General features: G+C 33.1%; 1 protein-coding gene across 1 annotated transcript in view; it reads right to left on the bottom strand.

Moving 5' to 3' along the window:
* LOC141434471 (uncharacterized) overlaps nucleotides 1–9,121 on the bottom strand; it is a 13,883-nt gene that overhangs the window by 454 nt on the left and 4,308 nt on the right. The window lies entirely within an intron of this gene.

Raw genomic sequence — 9,121 nt, 5'->3', positions numbered from 1 at the left:
TTTTACATACTATTCTAACTCAAGTATTTATCTAAGTATTAGTAATTAAAGAATGTTTTTTACAAGTAGACAAAGTGTGTTTTTATTTAAAATTGACATTTGGATGAAAAATCTAAGACTAATTATTCTTGTTATAAAAAAACATTTTTAAAATCATATACTAACGTCTATATATCTCAATAAAGTTTTTAGTTGGTGTGTATCTTTAAGTTTCGATTTGAATAAAAATATAATAAAATAGATAATAAATTAATTCGAAATATTCCAATCAAAAAGGTAAGGTAAATTACTTTGAATAACCTTGTAAAAAAAATCAAGATTTTTAAAAACTAAGATGGACATAAGTTTAGTAAATTGATGGTAGATGGGTAGGTATATTAAGGTTGATGGTTCAAATTGTAGTAGGTAGGTATGTTTTTTTTAATTTTTTAATACGACTGCATGGCCCAAAACGAGCAAGTGGGTCTCCTGATGGTAAAGAGATCACCACGGCCATAGACACTAGGGTGATTGCAGATGCGTTGCAACCTAAGGCCTAAGATGGGATCCTCAAGTGCCAGTAATTTCCCGGCTGTCTTAACTCTCCACGCCGAAACACAACGTGCAAGCACTGCTGCTTTACGGCAGGATTAGCGAGCAAGATTGTGGTAGCAATGTGACGGACAGGACGTTGGGTGGTCCGAGTTAAAAAGTGCATTATTTCTCTTGCTAAACAAGTCTTATTTCTTCGGTCATTAATAAAAAGCTATAGGTAAATTAAGTAGGTATATATTAAAATTGAGCTTTCATTGACCACGAGGTCATTCTGATTTGTAAGCCACATTTATTGCCACATCTTATAACGATCAATTTTCGGAATTATCATGATCTATGACGACATTTAGTTTCCTCAAACTTACTGTAGGTACCTACTCCTTACAACAAAATATCTAAGTAGTTTATCTAAAATCTAAATGCCCAAAGCATCAAATCAAAGCACCTAGATTTGCAGGAAGGCGTTTAAGGCCTAATTGGATAAAAGGAGTGGTACCTACGCGACTCAGTTGCCTCGATTCTAACTAAAATTAATGAGTGGTTATAGTTCATTCTTCATATCTGTAGTCTACAGAGCCTGCGTAAAGCAATCTCAAAAGTACCTATCTAAGTAAGTGTCCAAACCGTAAAGCTCTATCTTATAAAACATTCATAGGGTCTAGTTTGCTGTTTGCCGTCGCGAAATGTTGGGTAGGTATTTAGACTGAAAGAATATACGTCTTTTTTTTCGCAATCGTCTTATCTTATTCATTTGATTATCAAGCAAGTAACAAAGATTTAAGCTGACACAATGAGTCTACTCAGTTTTAATTTTTGAGCCGTTTAAGTAACTATTTTAAACCTTTCACTCTGAAAGCAAAATTTCGTTTAATCAGTAATTAATTTATTATAATTTATTAAAATACTAATCGTCTGAACAATTCTGTATTACTTGGCATATTACTGAAAAAAAGAGGTTATACATTGTTTTTATTTATCGGTAGGTATAATCCCACGTTTGCACATCTAACAAGCACATAAGTAATTTCACTCCTACCTATTCATATCCCTTATATGTTATGTAAATATACATTTAACAGAAATAAGCACTCAATTTCCAAATAAAACCTTATTTTTTTATTGACAGCTCGCTGCGGAACGGAATTTCGTTTCAATTTTAAACTTTACAAATGGAACTTCCAGAGAATTACTGGAGTTGAATGATCCGCTATTCATTTTTAAATGAGCTTTGTTTTTGAAATCATCTTTGACGTTGTGACGTTGCCATATTATATTCGGCCAGGATGAAGTTTTATTCGTGGAGAACACTGTTTTGCTTTTCAACATTATTTAAAATTATAAAGTTAATGCCGTTGCAGGACATGATTTTGAATTGATTGTTCATGCTCATTCAATGTTATGAGTGGACTCTTTTACGACAAAATCTAATTCATTATACTTATTCGCATAAAAATATATAAATATACGCTAAGCAAAGAAAAAATTAATTTCCATACGAAGAACGAGGATTGTAAAACATGATAACTACTTATACGAGTATGTCTCTTTTTTTATACAGTTGACTATACCTATACCTATGTCCCTATTTTCATGAAACATCGGTGTACCTATTATTTTAAGACTTGTGATCCCTACATTAAAAAAAATTGAAACGGAGGCGAAGCCGCGGGCAGACGCTTGTTAAAAAAAATAGAACGAATTGATAACTCCTCCTTTTTTTGAAGTCAGTTAATTATTAAAGATTCTATTCTATTCTAATCAGGTGCCAGTTTTTGCCAATAATGTTGAATCTGCTAGGACCTAGCAGTTAGGTAACGGCTGATTAAACGGGATAGTTAAAATAAAAACGTCTTAAAAGTTAATTGACAGCTTTGTGTGTGACCTTGGAGTGACAATGAGTATTGGGAATTGAGTGTCAATTACTAATCATATTTATATTTAGGTATAATTAGTCATTTTTTATGCGCAAAATTATTTAAAAAACAACAAAAATTTAAAACATATTTTATTATCAAACATGTATTCACACAAATATTATCTTAGTAGGTATATTCATGAAAACGACGGTTGAATGGAGAAGTTGACTAAGCAACACTTTTGTGAAAATGTTGCTCAAACGACAGAAAAAAACTACCTGATTGCGAACATGTATATAATATAACTCACTATCTTAAAAAATGTCGCTTGGTCAATTTCTCCTTCAACGTCGAAATGTTTTTTTGGTACTGAAACTAATTTAATATAAACAAGATTAAATATTGTTTATTGACAAATTAAATTAATTTAACTATCGATGTGCCAGTAGGTATTCTTTGATTGCATAAGGTCGTTCGTCATTTCGTGCCAATCACATGTTCTTGTACTTTTCGATAAAAAAAATCAAGTCAACGTAAATTCTGCTAATGCAAAACGATATGTATTTAGAACCTTAATAAAGTGCATTGAACTAATATACTATTATTACATTATTTAAATTTATTAAGACACGAAAACTTGCAAATAATTCATTCACCTCCAATGTTCCAACACAAGTTCATAGTTGGAATATTATTTTTCTACAATCTCATCACAAGAAAGCCCAACTTGTTTATGTCAGTAGAATCCTTAAATACTCCTTACTTATTGGTATAAATTTTATTTTTTTTGAACACAGTTTTATAATAAATTTTTGTAACTATATTTTTGTCAAACAAAAAAATTCATTCACTTCCAACAATACGTTACAACAAATTAAACCACCTAAATTCGTCTCTGGTAACTTTATATTGCTCCATTGTATGACGCAATAATCAGTCGACCGGCACGGTTCGAACGGGGTGGAATACGTGAAATTTAAAAAAAATATTTGCGATCTCCGCGACAAGGAAGGCGTTTCGTACAGTGTGTTTATAATTACCTTCCGGACATTTCACAAGTAAGTAATGGTTTTGATTTTGTTTATACGTTAAGAAAGTATTCCTTTTGGGTGGATTTACTTACAGTTTTAATTTAAAATTTCAAGGACATCTGATTTAAGAATAATTAATGAAAAAGTATCTATTTTTCATTCCTGTCCTTTGCATTACCGTCCATTCCTTCCACATTTGTAGAGGATGGTAATGAAAGCCGTTGGATGGTAATGAACAAATTGCGAAACATTCAATGTTTTTTTAGGTAAGTTAATATAAAGTAGTATATAGTTAGTATTTAATACGGATGTAGGTATATCACCTTAAATAAAAACGGTAATTATGGGTAGAATAGATGTTTTATGAATTATCAAGAAGCAGGACATGGAAAAGGAGCACCAGACGGAATTGGGGCTGTTGTCAAGCGAACAGCAGATAATTTTGTAAAATTTGGCGGTGACGTTGGTTCATTCGAGGAATTTGTTAAAATCATTAGCCAAAAAATTGAAAATATCCACTTCGATATCATCAGTGAAGAGGAAGTTAACAGAAAAAGGTGGCCTGATAAAATCCCTTCTTTCAAAGAAACGATGAAAGTACATCAGGTATTTTAAATCTAAATATTGCCCTTCTTTATTAAGTTCCAATTTGTACGTTACAAGTAGTTAGTTATATTATCTCTAATTATATTATTTTATTTCAGGTTGTTTGGAGTTTTATCAGTGCCAGGAAGAGTAGCACTTCGTAGCCTTAGTTGCTTTACTTGCCAAGACGATGTACCATGCAATGCAGTATGCATCATCTTGGCACTTTGCATTATGATGTATCACATGCAAATGATAGGAATGATGTTGATAAGTAGTTTGCGCATTGACACACCAACTTTGCCTAATAATATTCATAGTCTAGCTACAGTTGAGGATGAAATTGATTTTGACGTTCTTCCAATTCCCATCCCGGCAGAAATCCGAAAGAAATACAAAATCCTGTAATAATATGCATACAATTAACTTCTTGACAAAAGTGCAAGGAAAATCACTTAAATTTAACTGGCCAGACGTTAAAGATGAAGACAGTGTCACTGAAAGCCGTATTTTAAAATTACTAGCAAATCCTACTTTTAACAGAAAGGGGCAGTTTGAATTTAAAAATCTGCCCAAATACGAATATAAATAATGCTACCTTATCATTATCACGAAGACTGAAATGTAGGGTATTATATTTGACCAGCCGCGCAAGTCTTTCAAACTACCCGCACTTGATTAGAATTCGTAACGACACCCGTATCTCGAACTACCCGCACTTGGTTGCAATTTTGTAACATTACCCCATCTCAAAAATTGCGACCAAGTGGGGTAGCTCGAGATACGGGTGTCGTTACGAATTCTAATCAAGTGCGGGTAGTTTGAAAGACTTGCGTGGCTGGGCAAATATAATACCCTACACTTCAGTCTAGTCTTGACCACGGCCACTGCAATGTGGCTAAAACGTCAAGGTAATTATCGTTTGTTAGCGTGATAAGTCCCGGGGTGTGGTACCTAATAGTTATAAAATTTTTTGGTTGTTGATCTCATAATTTTTTATTTTATTATTTTAAGAATTTTTAATAACTATGTTATTTTATGAATGTTGTCACTGCGACATGTGTTGAAATAGTAAATAACTTTGTATAATAAACGAATAATGTAGAATATTAACTTGACTGTTAAGTCGCAGTGAACTTGGGTTATTTTTGTTAAATAATGTTTATTTCTTTTTTTTATAATTTTTAGTCCGGGTTTGACTAAAGATTTTTTCTAAGTTTATGATTCTTTATTATTTGTTTGTGTCGCAACTAAATAAATGACTATGTAAAACAGTAATTTTACAGTCGATTGCATATCTTATTATATGTAGCTACCGTTAAAACACTGTTGTTAGTTTATAGAATGTCAAATAAACTTGTTAAATAAAAGACTGCTGGTAATAAAGAGACTGATTCACATAATTTAACAACAAATTGTTTCATTACCTACCTAATCATAAATTACCATCCAGAAAATTTTCATTACTTCTTTAGTTGTTCATTACCAACTTGTCAAATTTCCTTACCATCCTATGCAGCATTACCATCTTTGACTTTATAGGGCAACCAGGAAATTGGTTGAGGTGCCTTTCTTAAAAATAAGTAGTATTTAGGTACCTTATCACGATTATAAAAAATCTTCATCTAAATACAAACTATTTTTTATTCGCGAATGTGTCAAAATGGCACGAAATCACGGGACGACCATAAAGTACTTTATCCTTAAGCCATTGATATAATTTAAATCTAATTTTTTCCGACGCAAACTCAGCTCTTTGAGAGCCTATTAAATATTCGTTGCTTTACAATTTCTGTAATAGGTACTTATGTGTGTTAGTTTTAACGCCCGATCCATCAAATTTCTTCTCGTCTTATACTTACCGTGTGACACGTCTTATACCGTATGGCGAAAACGATTGTGATTCCAAGTGTGTCCACATAAGGCCTCTGGTCTTTCCTTTTGAAATTATTTGGATATGATTTACAAAATCGAATATTTAAAAAATACATAAACACTAGCTGTTGCCCGCGACTCCGTCCGCGTAGAAGTAGGTATGAAAAATACAAAATAGTTTACGTCCTATTCTCAGACCTACCGAATATACATAAAATATTCATAAAAATTGGTCAAGCCGTTTCGCCTAGCTTGTTCACAAAAAAATTTGACCCAACAATTTTATATTAGATTAGAAAAGAAAGAAGACGGGACTGTCAATAGATTCAATCGCAAATTTCACATATACTATAAGTACATAGGTATATTAAAGCCACGGGTTCGCGGACGATATGGGCTACTCCCAACCGAAGCAATTGAAGGTCTATGGGGGAGCCCTACGTCCAACAGTGGATGTCCTCGGCTGATATGATGATGATGATGATGATGATGATTATGATGAGTAAAACTTAGACCGAATTAATACCAATGGCCAATGTTACCCGTTAAGGCCAAAATTACTCGACCTTAGGCTAGCAACTAAATAAAAGCCAGAAAAAATCCTATTACACAACACAGGTCAATTCGATCATATAAAAACAATTCAAAACATTTACCACCAGAACGCGAAACACGAATCATTTAATATTAATTTCCTCTTCTCAGTTGTAATAAAAATTCATAGGTTAATCTCGGAGTGGGACAAATGGACAAATTAATTAATGTCCCATGGCTCCATAACGGTGCCTTATTATTATTTATTAATAATTATAACCTAATAATTAGAACCTACTATAAATAACATGAAAATTCCTAACCTTCTTATTCCTAAAACTTGGCTCTTCTCTACCGCTCAAAGGTTGACTGGCAGAGATCCCTTCAGTGATAAGTCCGCCTTTGTAGGTACTTAGTACTTTTTGTAACCTTTTTGTATTCCCTTTTTGTCCAATAAAGAGTATCAACAAAGAAAGAAACTAACTCCGGTGAATGTTACTTTAACATTTTTCCTTTTGCCTTAATATTTAAGTACGTTTCCTTGTTACTTTTTTAGGATTCCGTAGCCAAAATGGCAAAAACGGAATCCTTATAGTTTCGTCGGCTTTGCTGGGAGACTTATCAGTTTTAGATGCTAGCTGTAATTTTGCACGGATATATTTATGTAGCAACTATGCCGACAAAATGGTACAAAAAATAATTTTTAGGGTACCTCCCCCAGACGTAAAGTGGGGGTGTTTTTTTTTTCATCCAACTGGTGTGGGGTATCGTTGGATAGGTCTTTTAAATTGTAAATTTTCATTAAAATCGAGCCCCCCCCCTCTAAAACGTAAACTACCTATAGGTTTGAACATTTAAAAAAAAATAGTTTAAGAGTAAATAGCAGCCTAAGGTATAAAATATATGTATATTAGTAGTAACTCGTGCATTTTCAAGAGAAAATCATCATTTGGTGAAGTGGAACTGGTGATGAAGACCACAGTTGACCATCGGAGTTACTACTCAATAACAAGTATTTCCCGGGTTGAATTTTAATTAATTTGACACAGTTGCTATAAGCAATTTATGCTCCTCGTAATGCATATGGTAAAACGGGTGGTGAAGCACCAGGACTCCTCAATAATGAACGTCTCTGCATCAGAAAAAGCAATCTTTTGTAAAAGGTGACGAGTAGTTGATATTAAACTATTGTATCTTAGATTATTTACACTAAAAAGCGTGTTTTTTTTATTTATTACAAAAATTGAGCCAGGCTTCATAGCAATACTTGCGACCTTCCAAAACACGTTTGCGCCAGTGCGTTTTTCCGCTAGCTTTTCTCGGTTAAGGTGGTAATTTCTATACAATACCTACAAACCTATTTTAAAAATGTCAGAATAGATGCTTTTGCATTTGCTCAGGAATATTTCTAAGAATATGGATGTAATGCCTACGGATTATAAATAAGGAAACCTCGTAATTAAAGTTAATCGTTCAGAGTATGACCGGCAGTGAAAAGAAAAAAAAAACGAAACGCTGTTCCTCATATACTTATGCAAAAACCTAAGCAAATAAAAATGTAACCACGCAAATGACTGATTCAATTGTTGAAGATTAATTGCTTTTAAACACCTGGTTGTTTAGGTGAGACTATTTTGCATACCTACGTTTTTATTTACAAACTGATTAAATACTATACTTGTGGTTTTAAGACTACAAGTGATGTTATGTTGAATAATAACCCATCTATTTTCGAACGCTCTTGTTTAATTACACAGTTTTTCTCTTATAAAAATGAATGAATGATTTTTATGTTGCAAAGACTTGAGCAACAAGCTAGTAAGTTCTGCAGTGAAGATACTACCAGCGCCATCTGTTGTTGAGTAGCGGAACTGAATTGTAATGAAACGAGCGGAAGAAGGGCTTGGTTGCAAAGATAATTTTTTGCATTTTGTGTTGTTCTCTAACTTTAAAATCGGATTGCTATTATTATTAACATTTCGTATATGTATGAGATTTCATACATAAATTGAATTTATTTACCTACAGTTTAAAATATAACAGCTATTATTGCTGCGAATTGCCTTGTGAATTTGAATATAGAAAATAAAACAAATATTTAGGTATTTTAATTCTTATTTCTTAACGGTTATGGTAGTTCTTAATTCTTTCGTTCTTCCTTTAATAAAATTAAATATTACATTTTTAAGGAAAGTCGCTTTCAAATTTGCGTAACTTTCCAAATCTATAACCACTTAAAGAATGAATAGATTTTCAGGCTTTCACTTTACTTGTATCTATTTATCCCAGTGATGCAAGATAGAAAACGTGAAAAATGCGAAAAAAATATGGACAGCAGTGTGCCTTGCGCTCGGCTTGGCGAGGGCACTACCGTACCCCCAGGCGCCTATTTCACCAACGTGACAATTGTCAGTGACATTATTAGTATCTAATTTATATGAATTATCTTGTCAAACAAGAATTATGTTTCCTAGTTGACATTTAAGATTAAAGCTATGTCAGGTTTTTTTTTATGATTGTAATGTTTCGTACTAACATACCTAGCGAGCGTAACTCCTACTAGGCCGGCAACGCACTTGTGACTCTTCTGGCGTTGCAGGTGTCCATGGGCGACGGTAATCGCTTACCATCAGGCGATCCGCCTGCTCGTTTTGCCCCTATATACAAAAAAAAAAATACTACGCGTATTTTCAAAATGACTAAGAA

Source organism: Choristoneura fumiferana, chromosome 13 (genome assembly GCF_025370935.1).
Source record: "Choristoneura fumiferana chromosome 13, NRCan_CFum_1, whole genome shotgun sequence".
NCBI lineage: Eukaryota > Metazoa > Arthropoda > Insecta > Lepidoptera > Tortricidae > Choristoneura > Choristoneura fumiferana.
The sequence above is the reverse complement of the archived record's forward strand: the minus strand, read 5'-3'. Positions and strand labels throughout refer to the sequence as shown.